General features: G+C 33.9%; 1 long non-coding RNA gene across 1 annotated transcript; it reads right to left on the bottom strand.

The window, feature by feature from the left end:
* Window positions 1–16920: 16920 nt before the first annotated feature.
* Window positions 16921–20563, bottom strand: LOC132299355 (uncharacterized). Its single transcript, XR_009480086.1, has 2 exons — window positions 19447–20563; window positions 16921–17512 (listed from the first exon to the last, which is right to left on the bottom strand). It is a non-coding gene; the product is annotated as an uncharacterized LOC132299355 (long non-coding RNA).
* Window positions 20564–21382: the final 819 nt, after the last annotated feature.

Raw genomic sequence — 21382 nt, 5'->3', positions numbered from 1 at the left:
AATTTATTCAAGAGGGTGTATCATTAGGAGGAATTTGCCGGTGTTGCACAAGGAGGAGGAAACTAAGCCTTTTCATTTCCATAAATAATATGGAATTATTTTTTTTTTAGTCACAATTTGCAACAATTAGCTGTTACAAGGAAATTGATGACTTATGTAGAGGATGGAAAGATTTCATATTCTTTTGAAGTTAGACAAAAAAGTCGGATTGTCATTAACTTGTCTTAAAGAAGCAGGGTGTGTCAAAGACAAGATGGTGAGACCAAACACTTATATAAAGATGAGGTGCATGGTATGTATGGAAATGTTGTAGTTTGTTGACTTTTGTTGAGTTAAAGTCATAGGTGACTATTGATAAATGGAATTACCTATTGATTTTCAATATCAGCAAGTTTATCACGGATCAATGGTAGATAAATTTAGTTACAGAATTCGCTTTTAAATATACTCCAATTTAAACGGTGGGTACAGACGAAAGCTGGTGGTACCAGACTAAATGTACTTTCTATAAACAAATTGGATAGAGGATGCACGGACTGAGTTTCACAAATTTTAGTTCTTCATCCTGGTGGAAACATGATGCTTCACGATAGGTAGGATAAGGGACATAGTGATTTCTCTCAAAGTCTAATATTTATTAGATAGTAGAGATGGACCATCAAAGATCATTAGATCCTTTGCAACCATTTCTTATACTAAAGTGGAAATGAGAGAGCATTTTACAGATTTAGTTGCGGGATTTCTGATTTTACACAAGGGTCAGGATTCTGGATGGGATATTGGTTGACTGATACATTAGGTCGGCTTGATTCTTGTTTATTTCGAACTGGTAGGACTTCAGTTCAAACGAATAGAATGGATCACGAGACGATTTAGATGGATTACAATGGTGATTCACACTTTATATCAAGTTCCGTCTGGTGGAAACAATGATGTAAATGGATACTTTCAACAAATGATAGAATATTTAAATCTTTCGGTTAGTTGTTAAGTTATCAGATGCATTTATAGCATGTGTAATAATAACACTTGTTATTACTACGATAGTTGAGAAGGTCAACTTTGAATACTGGAGCTGACCTTGGAGATGGTATTACCTTACTCAGATGGAGTTTAAAGTACTTGAAGGAGAGTTAGTAATTTCTGTAAATAGTGATATGACGATCGGGCGATTGAGCTGGAAAGTTTATAATTTTTCTTAGTGTGCTCAGGCGGTTAGAAGATACATCATGACATCAAATGTCAATTTTGGTGAACAGATATGGATAAGGATGCATATATAATTGGCCTAAGTGTAAAACCTGCTACAAAGGTGGAAAGTTGATCATCGGATATCGCAAGAATCTTTAGCCACTTCCTATAACAAATATAGAAGTTGAACTAAACAGAAGGACCGGTCAGTGGGAAGGATCGACATTGATTTGGAATTTCAATTTTTCATATGAAATCCGAGTGGTGGATTGAGAATGATCGCTTGAGGACATAAATTTGAGTGATGATTATTTTAGAACTTTATAGTAGTTCTATAGTTCAGTGATAGTGGTGTTATAGTGGATGTCCATATTAGTGGATGCAAAGTGCTATTTCGAATGAGCTTTATGAAGATTTTGGAGTAACAGCTCTACTTCATATCTATAGACGGAGGAATTAATCGAAAGATTAAATTAGACCATACAGGATATGTTTGAGGCGTATATCCAAGATTTTCATTTACAGTTGAAAGTGTTTGCTTCACTTATCAGAATTTCGGCTGTGATATTGTTGGCACAAGGAGGTTAGTGTGACAACTTTGGAGGTTTTGTATCTTTCATAATACATACCTCTCATTTGTTGGTTGGAAATGGAAGTAAGGGTTGTACAATCAGACCTCGACTTCATTTAAAAATATGCCGGAAAGAGATACTTCCTTTTGTATTGAACTGCGTGCGATTGGGAGGCGACAGTGGGATGTTGTAAATAGTTGAACTCGTATATTAAAGTTTTTCTATCAGGGAGTAGTTTGCTCGTTTTGTTTTCTATGTAGGAAGAACGGCGATTTTTGGAAAAAGGTCAATTTTACTTATTACATTGACTTTTAGAGGATTGTGTTTCACAATTGAGGCAGTTGCCTCTGAATTAGCGTTACCAAATTATTAGCGCTGGGTGCATAAGAGTTTGTGAGTATATACTATGGCACTTGGAGGTATGTAGATCATTCCTTTGTCAACATGGGAGGATTAAGTTGATACAACCTACGCATCGTATAATTACTGTGTTTCTTAAAATATAGGAACCCTGTATACCACTTGGTATATTGGAGTTAAGTGGAGCCTTTATAGTGAGGTTGCGTCTACTTGGGAATATGAGAATGTATTTCGCTCACAATTTCCAAGCATAATGGAAGAAAGTAAGGGCGAATTCCGAGGACGGAATTCCTTTTGTTAGGGGGGAAGAATGTAATACCCCTAATTTTAAAAGGATAGTCTCGGTATTTATTTATTTGTTTTAATTGTATTGTTAATTATTTAATTGATTATTTGCGTAATTGCTTATGTATTTAATTGAATTAGGTATTACTTGATTATTTGATTATTTGTCCATCTATTATTTGTATTTTTCTATGTGTTAATTGTTTAATTAAATTAGGTGCTTAAATTGTGTTTTGATTAATCATAAATTAAAAGTTTTTTTTTTCTTTTATTATTTTATTTTTCTTTTATGGTTATAGTTAGTAGTAATGGGCCAACCAATTGGGTCCCACGGACTATTTGGATAGGAGGTTGGATGTGTATGGATTATTACTCATGGATAGTTGTGCATGTATATATATAGATATATATTATATACATATATAAAAAGGAAAGTAATTTATTAATTACTTTTATGGTAACTTGAATAGTAATATTTAATCTGATGTATATATTTTATATTTAAATAATAAAAATATACATAGATTTGATACGCATTATATTTTAAGTTACTTTATAATATTATGGTAACTTAAGTATTATTGGATAATCCATTAATAAATAATAGAATGTGCATAATTTATTTATTTAATAAACATATACATAAATTATATACATAACATATTTTACTTACCTTTTTAAGATATATATAAAAAAGAAAGTAATTTATTAATTACTTTTATGGTAACTTGGGTAGTAATATTAAATCTTATGTATATATTTTATATTTAAATAATAAAAATATACATAGATTTGTTACGTGTTATGTTTTAAGTTACTTTATAATATTATGGTAACTTAAGTATTATTGGTAATCCATTAATAAATAATGGGATTTGTATAATTTATTTATTTAGTAAAGATATACATAAATTATATACGTAACATATTTTACTTACCTTTTTAATTTTTTAATATTTATTTTTTTTAAGTTGACATGGATTGGGAAAAGGGTTAGGATTATTTTATTTAACCTATAAATATATAGGTATAGGTTGTAGAAGGGGGCTAGAAATATTCACGTGATATATTCTAGAGAGAGAGTTAGAGAAGGAAAGAGGAAAAGGAAGGAAGGAGGAGAAAAACCCTGTAGAGAGAAAATTAAGGAAGAAGAAGTTTAACTTTCGATCCGAAAGTTTAAGACAAGTTTCTCTTCTATCTCTTTCCCTTTGATTCGTGTTTCTGTACATGCCTAGGAAATTCCAGGATTTATTAAACACATAAAATTAAATAATTATGCATGTTTAATTGGATTAGAACATAGGTTTTATAAAATTGGTTCATATCTGTTCTTGTGTTATGAATTGATAAATGCATGATTTTGATTTGATTTCTGGTGTGAATTTTTATATGTTTAAATTATGTATTTTTCATATTTGTGGAATGATGGAATGTAGAAACATGCCTAAGATTCTCGAACATTAAATAGGAACTAGGTTTGGGTTTAAATAAATTTAAATAGACTCAATCATAATGATGCTTGCTATTTGAATGTTTTAAACAAACGAATGGATTTAATCTTTTAAAATGTTTTAGCAATTGAGATTAAATGTGTAGAATGAATTGGATACTGAGAATGCTTATTTGACGGTATAATAAAATATCATCATGTATAAGATTCAATTTGTATAGGACATATGATATAGGAAGCTTAAATAAATAATAAGTCATTCCTATTTTGTGATAACTTGATATCATATTATCATAGTTATTTCTGGATTGTTTGATGTATTTGCTTAATCGTTATATCAATTGTTAGATTGTGTAGTTTAATGCACCGGTATGGGACGGTGGCGTTCTAGGGACGGATTAACTTATCAGTTAAGTTCTACCTATTTTATATAAGGGAATGGATTAACTAAAATGTTAAGTCCTACTTATATTCAAGTCAGGTTAGCTGAGCAAGTTGAATGACTTATGGAGGATTAATTTATTATATAAGGGAATGGATTAACTAAAATATTAAGTCCTATTTATATTCAAGTCAGGTCAGCTGAACAAGTTGAATGACTTATTGAGGATTAATTTATACTGGATATGATGGTTACTAAATTATATATATATAAGTATGGTACCATGATATGAGCTTGAGTCTCAGGATCAGTGGTTAGGGTGCGTATATCGACAGGGATGTGTAGCTAGATATAGTGTAGTTGTGTACCCTGGTAGGTATAGGTACTCATGCCCACTATATGTGCGTTTTGCATGTTGCCTACTATTCAGGTTGAGACAACCCTATAGTCTAGTGAGGTTCCTTTAGTATGTATATATATATATACGGACTATTAGTTACTGTTGGATTGACTAGGACGTATACGTGTATCGGATCTCTGCTTGGACTGTAGTAGAGTAGAACTTGTTTGTGGGCCTAACCCACCATTATTTTTCAGGTGTTCGTCAGGAGTAGAGGTTGTTCGTGCTGAGCGGAGATCAATCTACTTCGTTCTTCCGATGCTATATAGGAGTTCCTTTATGATTCAGTTTCCTGATTTAGACAGTTATTGCTGTCATTTGTTTAGTTTGGATTTTCTAGGGGTCCATACAGTATGGATTCCCGAGTTGTATATTGGAGGATCAGTTGTATTAGAAGAGTTTATTAATTAATGATAATATATTCTGAGGTTTATTATTAGATTATCATTTTAGTTTTTTGTCAGCATTTTATTTATTTTTCTTTATTCTTATGTACTCTGTGTTCGTTTATTATCAATTTGTTTTGATATCCTCGGGTATTCCGGCGTGGGCCTGGCCAACCTGCATTCAGAAATCCGGGGGTATCACAGTTGGTATCAGAGCACTCTAGGTTCAAGTGTCCTTAGGAGTGTCTTTCATTATGTGACTTCCGCGTTGCATCTCTTAAAACTTAGAGCCGTATACAAAGAAAGTGATAAAATCACATATACCAGCTGTAAATATTCCAGCTCGAATTGCTGTCCCTGAGAGACCTTCTGTTAGTAATGTAGCAAATGCATCTAAAACACGCCTGAAGCGTGGTAGACGAGTCGGTGCAAAAGATATTGTTCCTCGTAAGAGGAAATCACAAAGAAAAGTAGGCACTCCTGAAGAGGCCACAAAAGGAGCAACAGATATTATCGATCAATCTGAGATAATAGTCTTTGATAAGGCAGAGGCTCTTGATGAGTCTCAGGTACCTAAAAACGATGAAATAATAAATATTGATGAGGCAAAAACAACATATGATGATATGGCCCTTGATGGGGCACATGCTCTTGATGAGACAAAGGTACTTGAAAATGATGAGATCTCACAAAATTATGAAACGAGATGGAATAAAAATGAAATTGTTATCGACAACATATTCTCATATGTCGTTGCTCTTGATATTGATAATGAGAATCCGGAACCTCAAAACGTCGCAGAATGTCGACGAAGAAATGATTGGCCAAAATGGAAAGAAGTGATACAAATCGAGCTAAATTCATTAGCTAAACAAGAAGTATTTGGACCAGTAGTCCAGACACCTGAGGGTGTTAATCCTGTTGGGTACAAATAGGTGTTTGTATGAAAGCGTAATGAGAAAAATGAAATCGTTAGATACAAAGCTCGACTGGTAGCTCAAGGTTTCTCAAAGAGAGGGTATTGATTATGAGGAAACATACTCCCCTGTGATTGATGCACCCACATTCATAATACATTTGGCAGTCACAGAAAGATTGCATATGCATTTAATGGACGTGGTTACAACATATTTATATGGATCACTAGAAGTGATATTTATATGAAAATCCCAGAAGGATTTAAAATGCCTGAAACAAAACCACGTAGTATGTACTTGATAAAATTACAAGGATCCTTATATGGATTGAAGCAGTCTGGACGAATGTGGTACAATCGCCTTAGCTATTACTTACTAAAAGAAGGATATGTAAACAATCATATTTATCCATGCATTTTTATTAACAAATCAAAATCTGGTTTTGTTATTGTTACAGTATATGTTGATGATCTGAATCTTGTGGTAACATTAGACGAGATCGAAAAGACGGCCACGTATTTAAAGAAAGAATTCGAAATGAAAGATCTCGAAAAGACAAAATTCTACCTTGGGCTACAGGTTGAACATTTTTCAAGCGGTATTCTCATCCATCAATCAACATATACAGAAAAGATTCTGAGACGTTTTTATATGGACAAAGCCTATCCATTGAGCTCTCTAATTATTGTCTGATCACTTGACATCAAGAAAGATCATTTTCGTCCCCGAAAGGATGATGAAGAACTCCTTAGTCCTGAAATGCCTTATCTCAGTGCGATTGGTGCTCTTTTGTATCTTGCAAATTGTACAAGACCTGATATAATTTTTTCAGTCAATTTATTAGCACGGTACAGTTCTGCACCAACTCGCAGACATTGGAATAGAATCAAACACGTATTGCGATATCTTCGTGGCACAACTGATATGGGATTGTTTTATTCGACGGCACCAAATGCTCAATTAATTGGATATGCAGATGCCGGTTATCTCTCTGATCCACATAAAGCTTATTCACAAACAGGATATGTGTTTACCTGTGGCGGCACTGCTATATCATGGCGATCTATGAAACAAACAATGATTGCAACTTCTTCAAATCATTCTGAGATACTTGCAATTCATGAGACAAACAGGGAATGCATTTGGTTGAGATCAATGATCCAACATATTCGAATAACATGTGATCTCTCATCAATAAAAGAAAGCCCAACAGTATTATATGAAGATAATGCGGCATACATTGCACAGATGAAAGAAAGGTATATTAAAAGTGACAGGACCATGCACATCTCACCAAAATTCTTTTATGCATATGAACTCCAGAAAAGGGGTGATATTGATATTCAAAAGATACGTTCATGTGAAAATTTAGCAGATCTATTCACTAAAACGCTTCCAACTGCAACATTCAAGAAGCTGGTGTACAACATTGGAATGCGTCAACTAAAGGATCTTCAGGGTTAAACTAATAAGGGGGAGCAATTGATTAAAGAGGTATTGGCATGCTGTACTATTTTTCCTTCATCTAGGTTTTGTCCCACTGGGTTTTCCTGGCAAGGTTTTAATGAGCCAGTTTTAATCTATGTAATATCATTTTCAGATACATAAGAATATTATACTTTTTTTCCTTCGCTAGGGTTTTGTCCTACTGAGTTTTCCTTAGCAAGGTTTTAACGAGGCATATTCTTAGTGTAGGTGCAGTGGACCCCAAGGAGGAGTGTTATATATATATATATATCTTTATATGTGGGGTCCACATGCAATGATATAGATTGAAAAGTTTTGAGCTTATGGTATAAGCTGCTTTTTGTACTTGGTGCCCACGAAACCTTGCCTATAAATAGGCTTATTTGTGTTCAGATGAATGTGTGTAGAAATAGAAAGAAAAATAGCCTTTTCTCTCTATCTCTTTCTCTCGCTCTCTCTCTGACTCATATTTTTACATATTTCTTGTATCTATTTATAGTTCCAACATCATAATTCATATCATTGTTTTTATTCTCTATTCACTTTCATTTGTTGTGGGCTAGGGTCTCGAATTTAAGGAAATCTTTAATTTCTATTCTTAACATGACTTTAAAAATCTTTAATTTTTATACACTTAATTAATTCTAATATAGTTTTAATTGAAAAACTTAAATGAAGAATTTGTATAATTCAGTCACTTCGGTCATTTCAATGTGAGAGTGAGATTGGTAATTTGGTCATTTTATGTTACAAGATTATTTCTATTTTCTTATTTTATGTTATGTAAAGGTTTTTAAGAAAAATTATACCAATTGTTAGCTCCGTTGATGATCTCTTAGTGATAGGGGAGGTTCGTGTAACAAGGTTTTGTTTTTGATGAATATCAGAATAATTTTGAAAACCATAAAGGGTGTCCTTGTAATTATAAGAACTCAAAAATGGTCAACATAACTTACCTCTTCTTTTTTCATTGGATATTTTATAGTTACCTCCCTTGCAGATATGTCAAATTACACCCATATCTCCCCAAGTTTGCATAATTTTGGTTACCTTTCCTCTAAGTGACCGGAGTTCATGTAGGGTAACCGGAGTAATGATTTTACTTTTCTATCTTTGTTATTTTAATGCATTTTTAATTAAAAAATCTTACATTGTGAATTTACCTTTAGACCTTTTGACACACTTTGTCACCTTCAATCATCGGCTAACTCTAGGATTTCCCCATAAATAATTAAAAGAGTAGTGAATGTTTCTCAAATGGAAAGACTCGAAATTGAACACCTAAAAGCCCCAATTCTTGGACCTAGTCCTAACCCTCAAGTAAATCCCACCAAAGTCTCGAACCAACGCTTACAAAATCACCCTCTCCACGAGTTCTCCTCCGAGTTATGTCTCATTATCGACAACCAACCACACAACTCCAAAAAGCTCACCTCCAACAATTCCAAAAGGAAGAGCAAATCCGAAAACATTTCGATTAGCCAAGTTGTCAAGCACTCCAAGCTCAAGTCCGATTACAAACCCTTTGAAGCGAAGTTGATGAACTAGGGGTGGGGTGAATTGGTTCTAATATAAAAATTCTTCCACACTTCGTCAATTTTCAATACTTGTTACGGACACACATTCAACCACAAGTGCTTAGTGATTTTACAAGGAAAATCTCTCTCAACTAAAGATCAAAAACTTTAATTCTTGGCCATACCCAATGCATATCCACTAGTTGTAATGCAAGAAGAAATACACCCAGCTATCTCACTTTTTGCACACACTCTAACTCACATACAATGCACACATGTACTCCCCAATCCTAAGCAACCCTGCTCAGACCCTATGAGTTCCACAACTTTCCAAAATTGCATAAAAATCCAAATCTTGTGTGAAAATAACAATGCTTTGAATGGAAAACTTGAGACCAACAACAAATATGATATTTTGTGCAAGGTGAGCATTCAAGCAAACGTAATATACATATTTACATGCGTTCCAATGGCTTACGGCCTCAATGGTCACTAAATACAAAATATCACCTATTAAACCTCAAATCTTGCATAAAATGGTTTTTAAAAGAGAAACTTGAAACTAAAAATTATCAAATGGCTTCAAAGAACCGTTTGACCCTTGTCCACACTTATACATAAAATGAAGAGACCCTATGGAAGTGCTAAAGCCCACTTCCCACCACCCATACAAATGTAGTGAAGTTAATACATGCCATTTTTCTATTTTTCAATAAAATCACTCAGAAATAAAAGTACTTTGAATACAAAATGAAAGTCCTTGGCCTATAACCCCATTATATACATGTCAAATACATCCCAAATGGCGCATTTAAGTACTCATTACATATTTAGAACCAAAAATACAAGATTTGACATTTTAAATCAAAAATAACATTTCATGCTAACATTTGCATGAATTAAATACTTCAAGTCTACAAAACATTCAAGGGATATTGTGCATCCTTAAACCACGTCTTCTTGCCTGAAACAGGTCGCATTCAGCGAAGGGTGAGTAACCTGTATTACTCGTAGGGAATGAGCATACATAGACCTAACTTTTTACAAATTTATCACATTAATATGAAACCATTCATAAGGTTCATGCCAGCTAACGTCTATGTCAAAAGTGAGACTCAGGGATCATCCTAAGCTAGTTTAAAACATTCCTAACATAAACCACAATACTTATGCAAGTAAATAACATAGGGGCATATGGTGTAACGCAACAAGACCTCGGTATTCAGAGCTGTCAACTTGCAACCTAAAATGCGAAAACAACTAAAACAGTTCATGCCACCTAACGTCTATGTTCCAAATGAGTCTAAGGAATCATCCTAGGCTACATTAAACAATTAATACCCAAATTACAATATCAATGCAATTTTAAATAACATTAGAACTTCTAATACAACGCATCAAAATATACATTATCAAAATTATCCATTTGAAACCTAAAGTGTGTAAACAACTAAATATTACAATTTAGTAAAAGTAGAACTTCTAATACAACGTATCAATGCATAGATTATCAAAGTTAACAACTTAAAATCTAAAATGAGGAAATAACAAGTTATAACAGTTTAATACTATTAACTTGTTTTGAAAAGCAAGGCATGCAAGTATACTAAGCACGTGTATACTATACCTAATTGAAATGTCAAACACCGCATCACAAGTTATAATTAATCCGTATTAAACAACTTAGAATTGAATGCGAAATCAAGTAGTGGCGGAAAGGGAAAGGACATGTGGTCTCAATGACCAAGCAAGTGATTCCAGGTTACTAGCCTGCCAAGTACTACCTAGTGCTAACTAAATCCGGAATAAAACCGAGATGTTGGTGCTTTAGGGTTACTAGCCCTCAGGGTACCACCCAATGAGCACTAAATGTTATAGGGGGAGCTCTCATCCCCCGTACTAGAGCTATGCCCTAGTCGTAACGTATTTCAATGTCTATACACATTTTCCTAAAATCAATAAGTTGTGCATCAAGGTATAATACATATACACAATATATTAGTCAACTAACATGCGCAAACAAGTCATGTAAAACACATAATATTCGTCCTATGTCTTCAAGCTACAATGGCATATGACATGTTAAATATATAATGTGTATATAAGCAAGTTAAACTATAACTTCTACTCATGGAATACTATAATATAATCATACAACAAGTTCTAAATTTACAAGTTAAGCATGAAAACAACTTCAATACCTAACTAACTTAATGGAAACATATAATGAAATTTATTTAAATTAAATAACTAAATTCTCAAGATTACATAGTAATTTCAAATATTCTAAAATTAATACAAGTCAAAGGTTATGGCAAGGCCTAGTTTAATATTACATTACAGGTTATTTCTACTTAAGTTACAATTAGGTAAATTAAACATCATACAAGAAAATAATTAAATAAAGTTCTCCATATTCATTCAAATATTCTCATTTTAATATATGTTAATGAATATATTAAAGCCTAATTAAATATCACATTGCAAGTTCATTCCATGGTAGGTACAACCATGTGAATTAAATTCCATACAAAGAAAATAATTAAATAAAAGTTTCAAAACCTATTCAAATATTCTCAATTTAATGTATATGATAGAAAATGCCAAGCTCGTCAATAATATCAAGTTAAAAATTCAATTAAGTGTGTAGAACACTTAAAAATAAAATTAATTAACCTAATTAATTAATTTTCTCTAGATTTTAAAACAATTCCGAATATTCTCAAATTCACATATTTTAAAGAATATACCAATGCCTAATTTAATATCATATTACAAGTTGATTCCATACTAGTTGCAATCATGTGAATTAAATTTTCATACAAGTGAAAGATTAAATAAAAATTTTAATACTTATTCAAATGTTTCAAATTTAATATATGTTAATAAACATATCAATGCCTAATTTAATAACATGCCACAATTTAATTCCAAGTTATATACAACCATGAGAATTAAATTTTATACAAAGAAAATAATTAAATTAAATTATAGATAAAATACCTAGACATGCATACAAGTTGTATAAGCTTATAAAATAATCAATACAACAATTATATAAACCTAAGACATCCCCTACCTCATTTTGTGATGAAATTACAAATCCCCACCGAAAAAAAATCGCTCCGAATCCGACGATACTTCTAGGTTTTGTCAGGGACTACGAGGGAAACAATAATCACCTTTGAGGTATCACCAAAATCCAAACCCGAACTCAAAACCCGAACTCAAAACTGATCAAAACTGGCTTATAATAAAGGGGAAAGGACCGCCTCGCCAAGACCTACTGTAATACCTCTAGTTTTGAAAGGGATATAATCGGAATTTTATTATTTATTTTAATATTTTCAGTATTTATTTTATTATTTGTAGGTGCTTATGTGGCTATGTGTGAAATTTGAATTACGTGATGTGTGAATTGACTGGTTGGTTTAATTTAATTATATGTTTACTTTATATTTAATTGGCTTACTTGTTTATTTGTTTTATTTTGATCTCACTGTTGTAAGGAATTGTTTAATTAGGTAATTAAGTTAAATGAGTTTTTTAAAATACGTTCAGTACTTAAGGTTCTTTGAAAAGCCACGTATGTTGGCCGATGTAGATTTTAAATAGGGTTTTCTATGGGCCGACTAGGATTTAGTGTAGGGTTTGAATTGAACCTAGGTCTTGTGTAAACCTATAAATATAGGTATTAAGTTCTGCCTAGGGCTTTAGAACCCTATTCACGACAGTGGAGGCAGAGAAGGAACAGAAGAGGATTACCTAGTTCGCCGGAGAAACTTAGGAAGACGACGTTGAGGTTTTGAACTGAAAACTCACAGGCAAGTTCTAGTCCTAACTCTATCCTATTGACTTGTGTTCTTTGCATGTCTAATTCAACTCCAGGAATAAATAAGAATCAAACTTAAATTGGTGTTCATGTCTTGATGTTTTTAAACTGAAAGTGGTCGTGGGTTGTGTACCGTTGTTTACATACCTTCCTATGAAATTCTTGATCTAAGTCATGTAAACTGATGTACAGAGAGTTGAACTAGTCTTAATATTACTCCGGTTCACATGATTGAATTATTTAGAACAGTGCGTGTTCCTGAATTATAAACTGCTCGCTCTAACCTCTCGTTGCATAATTCTTGTTCCGACTGTTGTCAGTAAATGACTAAGGCATTAAACTATTTCTGGATAACACTGAGACATAACTTAAACTAATAGCAGCCTTAGTAATTTGGGACGGATGAACTGGACGTCGCTAGAGAGGACACAGTTGAAGGAAGCAAGCAGAACGGATGAGAGGAGGAAGGAGGCGGCTCCATGAAAACATGGAGCTGGCTCAAAGTTCTTTGAAGGTGGTTCCAAGTGAGTTAGAGGTGGCTCCAACTTGTTTGTGGCTCCAAATTTTTTGGAGCCAGCTCCTTCAAGGTTTTTTCCTGTTTTTGATGTTTCGGCGACCGTTTGGGCTACGAGGGTTGGATTTTGGAGATTTCAGATCTTGTTAGAAGGTATAATTGGGGTTTTCAGTATGTTCTAAGGCCATATTAAAGTTTCCAAGGGTTGGTTAACGTGGATTAACACACTGGTGTATATAGTAAAACAATGCATAAATTGTTAGATGCAAATCTGGTTACTGTTTTTGGAGATGTAGAGGTTTAGTTGCCTATGATTTAATTTGCAGTTTACAGTGGATGGTTACACCATACTAGTCATGGAACAGTGGTAGGAATAATCATACTTAAACTTTAATCACTGCTAGCTACGGATCAACTGACGTATAGAATTTAACGACTTGCTTCAGTTAGTGTTGGTTTGGTATAATAGTAAGCATATGAATCTGTATATTCTGTTATGCTATCTTGGATTTATATTGATGTTTATATGTAGGTTATAAGTCATTAATTGTTGGATCTTGGAATAGTTTCAAGTGAGCATGTTAATTCTGATAATGTTATTATTAAGTTCATAGTGGATTACAGAATAGATTATACCTATTCTCCGTATTTTAATCTTTTTGGAGAATCATGTTACAAGATGGAAAGAACTAAATTGCTTAAATTAATTTAGCAATTGTTTGGGACTATAACATAATTATAAAACTTATTTAAATGCATGATAGAGTTGTTGATATATTAAAACTGATCTATGCATGCTCTAGATGCTGGTTGTTGAACTATTAAACCATTTCTTGCAATTACATGGTTTAGATCTTGGATTTAAATTGCTGAAACTTTAATCACTTTTCTGCAATGATATGGATATTTGGTTTTGGACTGTAAATTACTTGCTTATTATTTATATATTGTAATTTACATGGATATGGAGGATGATGTGACCCGAGCGTGTGCACAAAATAATGCACAACACTTTGGTTTTGGAAATGGTGTCAAGTGGGCATCATATTTTAAAATTTATAAAACCACTAAACACTTATACTATGTAGTATGAAGCGAGTAGGGATCGAACCCAAGGGATTGAACACGTGTTGGGATTAAACTTGTTTTTAGTGCTAATGAGATTGCACAAGAGAGAGAGAGAAAGAGAGTGAGAGAAAAAGATTTTTGGTGAAGTGATTAAACTAGAGTTAAATCGAAAGCATGGAAATAGAAATGACAATGCAAGTAAATTAAATTAAATTAAACTAAGAATTAAAGAGATATGAGAGAGTCTTAGGGTTAGGATTCACCACTAAGCTCATGCAATTAACCATATGCTTTCAATTAATGGGGAATTCATTAGTATAATTATAGATGTAGCCACATTATCATCACAAATCACAATTGTAAGTATAGATTATCAACATCAAGAATGAGTTGTCTACTTAATGACAATTAAACTAAAGTGTAGAACCCATTCAAGACTACGTCATAACCCACCATACACATTCACAAATGTATCAAATAAGAGCACACATCAATCAAGAGAATAATACTAATTGTAATTAAAAGCATGGATTAACATAATCAAGCGCAAATTACCTACTTAACTAAATTAACTAATAACAAGAAAGCTAATTTGTAGAACAACCCATCAAGATTAAGCCTTTATCCATCAAATTAATTGACAATTGTATCAAATAAGTATCATGTTATGGCCATTACTAAACACAACTACAAGAAGTATTTAATGTAGAATATAATCCTAAATCAATCACACATAGACATGCAAATTACATATAGAATTAATGAAAGAATTAAGTTCTAATCATCTAATGAAGAATAAAATCCCTAATTAATCATACATAGACATACAATTAATTGGAGATTTCAATGGAAGAATTCATCAATACAAACCCTAATTTATCAAATCAAGCATGTATATATAAAGAAATCACAAGGCAATATAATTTAATTACAACATAATAATTCCCCAAGAAAAGAAATACAAAGGTTAGGGTTACATGAACTTAGGGCTCATCCAAGCCCTAAGTGAAGAACTAGCTCATAGAGAAGATAATCATGGTGTCAACAAGCTCCATCTCCATCTTTTGGCTTCTTCTTCTTCTTCCTTCAATTGTAGACAAAGCCTCTGTAAAAATGTTCTTCAAACCCTAGCTTTTCCTTTTTCCCAGAGAGAATGTAATATCACGGTACAAAAAATAATAATAAAACTAAATAATAAAAAAATAAAACTCTCTCCTAAATAAAATAAAAACTAACCCTAAACTAATGGCTCACTGGGCCTTAAGTAATAACCCTATTAAAGCCCAATAGTTCACAAAATAAGCCCAAACAATAAGAAAAATCTGTAATGTTGCCAAGTCCTGGGATCGATCCCCCACCCTGGGGGATCGATCCCCCTAGAGTTGGAAATTTCCTTTAATCCCTATTTAGCTCCATTTTGGCCTCGAGCTCATTAGTTTGCTTCTTCATCTTTGGGAACATCATCAAAGGCCTGAGATTGACCGCTTTTGAAGAATAAACACACTATAGAGCAATGGGCTGCGACCTCCTTTTTGCCATTTTCTGAACTTTTTCTGAATATCTTTGCTTGACTCCAAAAAGGCTTTAATGGACCGTTCTTAGCTCATGTTAACTTTATTGCCCTGAAATACATATAAACATAAATTAGGACTAAAACATGAAATTAAGATAGATGCAATGACTGAAATACCCTAGCTTAGGTGCTGAAATGTGCAACATTTAAGCACTTATCACACCCCCAAACTTAAATATTGCTAGTCCCTAGCAATGAACTAAAGCATGGAAATAAAACAAACATATATATAACTATGAACTAATAAAGCAAATAAAGATAACACCACTTTCGTAGGGATCACGGTTGCATTTAGCATATGCAACAAGCCTTTTAAACCCCTAGGTTACCCCTAGTAGACGAGTGAAGTCTCGTGAGGGTTTCCAGAAATGGTACCCACAAACATCAAAAGCTCTTTCTTACTTGAGAAGCAATGACACATATTAAACAAGTGTTGAAAGTAGACTACCTCAAGTATGCAAATTTCTGCCATTTCTAAGCTATTATCAACATTTCAACATCATGTAAGCAAAAACGGTCCTCCACACATCAATCAATTAATCATGCAAATTGAATCAATTCTATCATCCTTTTAAGTGAACCGGCATCAAAATGTGTTGTTATCCTAGTAAATCAAAGTAATGGCATAGCCTTACCCTCAAACTAGCATGCAGATATAGTACCAGACATCAAGACATTGAATGAACCTTATTATTTAATCAAACATTTTTTTTTTTTTATTGATTTCATTTTTTTTTATTTTTTATTTTTATGTATGGCCATGTGCAATGTCCAAGTTCCTTAAGCTCTCTAATCACCCCATGTAACAAGCGTTGAGCCAACGACTCCCAAACCAGATGGTCTTAAGGCGTTAAGTGTAAAGACACTCCTAAGGGCGTTAAGTGTAAAGACACTCCTAAGGGCGTAATGACTTAGAATGGCAAGGTTACGAACTCAAACAAATTATACATCTTACATTCTTCCCTTGTCTTCCTTTTTAATCAGTTGACATGTTGAAAGAATGCAGTTATTTTTTTTTTATTTTTTTTTTTTATTTCTCACTTTTGGTGAGTGCTTTTATTTCTTTTCTTTGCAAGGTCATTTTATCAAGAATGAAAGCTTTCAAAGCATACTAGCTCAATTAGGATAAACCAAGACAATAATCAACTAAGCATGTACCCCACAAATTGAATGCTAGTGTGCGCAAGTACAAGTGTAGAATTCTAGAATTAACTTTTAAAGCATTTTCAACCAACAAGATGATGTGTACCACAAAAACAAACATGATGTCAAAAATTAAAATTTTCCCCTAAATGGCATCCTAGAGCATACAAGAAGTATTAGACTCTAACAACTTGCTTTCCAATGGCACTATGTTTCAAAAGTTCGAAATCATTGCCAAATACATTTCAAATCTCAATTATGTGTTTAAAGCTCAACTTAAAGTAGAATGTAACACGACTACCTTACCCCCAAACTTAAACTGCACATTGTCCTCAATGTGCAATGAGAACAATGAAAAATGATGGAAAGAGTATACCGTAATGGCAAAGACTATGAAGTCCGGCAATGATCTAGTAGGAAAGATGTCTCCCCTAAACTTGGATGCAAAAACCTAGCTGTATAACCATACTAGCAAACTCACATCAAATGCATATGAAATAAGCAATGCATACAGTTTAAAACAATATATAATAAGAGGCAAAGAAATATGAGATGAATGCCCTTGAGAAAAGATAAAAAACAGTCGTAACCAAGCATAAAGGCATACTGGTAACACATTTTTTTTTTTTTTTAAAGAAACAAAGGAAAAGAACATATATATACAACCAACAAAATAAAACAAATAAACAAAAATAAGAAAAATGGGCTAAGTTTAACGTCTCTAGCAAGACGGAATGATACTTTGCAATTTTTATTTTTTTAATTTTTTATGTTTATTTTATTTTATTTATTTATTATTGTTTTATTTTTATTTTTTTAAATGAATATGAATAACAAAGCCAAAAACAATCATCCATGTATATATCTATAGCAAAAACATCAATACAAAACATATATGGATGAATTAAACCAAAATATATCTTCAAAACCCAGAATTACAAGTTCCCAAAATAGCCAGCTCTAAATCACAAAAATCTAGCTATAGCCACATAAAATCCCATCCACCTAAAATAGAAAAATCTGAACAGCATAAAATAGACAAAAGAAATCATGCATCAGGTGGCAATGTGGAAGTGCGTGGGAGACTCGATGAAACAATCTCATATAGATCTCGTAGCATGCGCTGGGTAGTGGTGTGCTGCTGTATAAGCTCAGCATGCTTGACTCGATGCTGCTCTCGAGATTCAGCTAACTCGATCCTCAACTGCCCCACAATGGCATTGAACTCTGCCCTAGTCACCCTTGCAAACTCCTCTGCATGTGGTGACGCAGCATGTGCTATCTCATAAGTAGCACCATCAGCAATCTACTCCTCAGACCTCCCAACGACGTCCTCAACCAGGGCATTCACGTCCTCTCTAGCACCTGCTACCATGCCATCACCTTTCTTCTTGGCACTAGGTATATGAGAAAGGCTTAAGTTCCACTGTGCTGGCCTAAAAGTCGCCCGTGGAGCCTCAGAGATCTCATCATTATCAACCACGAAGCGCCGAAGGACAAGGAGCTGGGTAATAAGATACGGAAACGGAAGTTTCCATTTTTTCGCATTCGGATCCCCACTCGCCACTAAATGCTTCTAATATTTATGCATCTGGTTAAAGACGAAAGATGGAACAGAAAACCATGTTCCAGTGTGGGTAGCATACAACGCTATTAAGGAACTCTTGTCCCCGCTGTACCTTATGACCTATTGGAAAAACATTCTGTTTCAGAACCTGATCGAAAAACCACATATCCTTAGGTAATGAGGACTTGCTGGCACAATTCTTCTTCTTCTTGTCACCATACTTCCCATCACACATATCTTTAACAATAGAATGCACAGCAGGTTTTTTCGAGAATTTGCCAAAACGTAGCTCCCCATTCTCTGCTAGCAAGTCAGTGGGGCACAAATGTGGACACCCTAATGCCTGGGCTATGTCTAAGACACCAAAGTGAATTCGGACACCATCAATGGTTGTAACTAATATGTCCGGCGCATCACTAAACCATTCCATATTCTGATAAAACAGGCGCACAATACGAGGATAGACAACCTCTGCAGCTGGTCTAAAAAGGCAGGACAAACGCCTCCTTTCAAATTCTAACACCGCCCATTCAGTCGTGTCATTGTGGCGAAACGTACCTTCAATGTCGAAGGTAGTCTCAAAATCCAGACGTTTGTTGCGCCACACAACTTTGGGAGTCTCTTTGGAGGGTTTGAAACGTTTGGAAGAAGAAACACGAGACATTTCTTAAGATTGAAATATATGGGAAGTAGTCCAAAATCAATAACCCTAACTGTTTTTTTTTAAGTCATCAATGAAAATTTAAAAAAAAAAAAAAAAATGGAATTTGGAACCCAATTAACAACTCACAAACTTGCCAAAATCACAAAATCAGCTCTTACCCACATACTTGCCGGAGAAAACCCAGTCAAAAGCCGCCGGAAACGATGAAGAAACCAAATCAAAATCTAGCCAAAATCGCTGGAGGGAACAGCCAGTTGCAACGCCGGAAAAATAAAGTGCGAGTCTTAAATAGCGCTGGAATTTCAGCCCAGCCGGAATCGTTCTGTTGCGGTTTTTTATTTATTTATTTATTTTTATTTTGACCCACAAACTAGCCGGCGATAAGCCCAGCCGAAATCACCGGCGACACCAAGCCGAAATCGCTGGAAAGAGCCGCCGCGATCACCGGAGATAACAACCCAGATCCGACGCCGTTGGAAGAAGCAGCCACGATCGCCGGAGAGACAGCCCAGTCACCGTCGGCGCAGCGAATCACTGCCGATTAACCAACCCAGAAACTGCAACCCAAAATCAGAACCCAGAAATTGGCGAAAATCGTCGACCAAATCAAAATCGCCGGAGAAATCGGCGATTTACAAATCAGAAACCGTCGGCACAGAAAAACTCAGAGCCATGGCCCAGGAATTTGACGCCTTCAATGCCGCGGAAAAGAAGGACAGAACAATGAGGTTTGGATGAAGAAATTGGGCATGGAGATTGGAAGTGGAGATTTGGGTTAAGGAATCCAAAGGGAGAAGAGAGGAATTTATGTGGGGGTGAAGGTAAACAGTGAATGGGCAAGGTTAAGGGAAAAAGGAAAAGCTAGGGGTTTGAAGAAACTGAGAAGAGGAATGTATTCGTGGTGCTAAGGGGCGATCGATCTGCTTTGACGGGGGATTGACAATTTTAGGCAAAAAAAGTCCCCTTCACTGTTTAATGAGAAAGGGAAAAGTACAAGTAAAATGGGATAGATCCACGTGGACGGGGATCAATCCACTTAGGGTTTTTTTTTTTTTATTTATTTTTAAAAAAAAAATAAAATAAAACAAAACTAAAAAGAATATATACACTAAAATGAATAAAAATAATAATAATAATAATAAATTAAAATAAAATCACTTAGTACTTTTCTTTAAAAAAAATTTTAATTTTTTTTTTTTATGTTTTTGAATAAAGCAAAACTAACATGAAATATATATAAAAATAATAATAATAAAATAGAAATAAAATCAAACACCAACCTACATTACCCATTTACAATTTTTTTTTTTTATTTTGAATTTCTGAAAGCAGAATTGTATAAAAAAATAAAATAAAGTAAAAGAAGAAAATAAAATAAAATTTTATTTAGACGAAGTTGTAAGAAATAAAATAAAGAGAAATGAGGGAGAAGTAAAGTCGGGAAACTCTACGAAAAACTAGTATTTAACGTCACTAGAAAGACGTTGGGGCGACTCACTAGTCGAAAGAATCAAAAACCGGATATGAGACATTCTCATTGATCCGTTTATCTATTTTCCCCAATGGATGTTCTCTCACAACAATGAATACATCTCCTAAAAGAATGATTTGGAAAGAAATGATGGAAGATGCAATTTGTTCCCTTTCATCCACGGTCTTGAAGATAAAGTCCATCATGATCGGCCTTGCACTTGGCAATGTAATGTCTTTCAAAGACTCGGTTGGATTATTAGGAAACTCAATCTCTTCATCCTTTTTGTCAACTTCCACATTGATCACTTTCTCCTCCTTCACTAAGGTCGCCTCAATGACTTCATGCTCAATATTAAAAGGAATATCCTCATAAATTGGATTGGCCATTGATGAACTTACAACTTCTTCCTCTTTTTGATAAGAAATAGTACTTACGATTGGAGGAAGAGATTCTTTTGAGTTTTTCCATGGCGGGAAGTCTAAGATGGCCACGGAGTCCATTAGAGAATTCACTTCATATATGGAGCTTTCAATGTCAAATGCATTTATATTGAAGTGATAGAGGCATGCCTCAAGAGGATCTTCAGAAAGAATAGAATGAATGGAAGGAATAGCTTCTTC

The sequence above is a fragment of the Cornus florida genome, unplaced genomic scaffold (assembly GCF_030987335.1).
Source record: "Cornus florida cultivar Cherokee Brave unplaced genomic scaffold, ASM3098733v1 CherokeeBrave_3.0.0_Hap2_Chr01, whole genome shotgun sequence".
Classification (NCBI taxonomy): domain Eukaryota; kingdom Viridiplantae; phylum Streptophyta; class Magnoliopsida; order Cornales; family Cornaceae; genus Cornus; species Cornus florida.
This window is presented reverse-complemented; position numbering and strand designations above follow the sequence as displayed.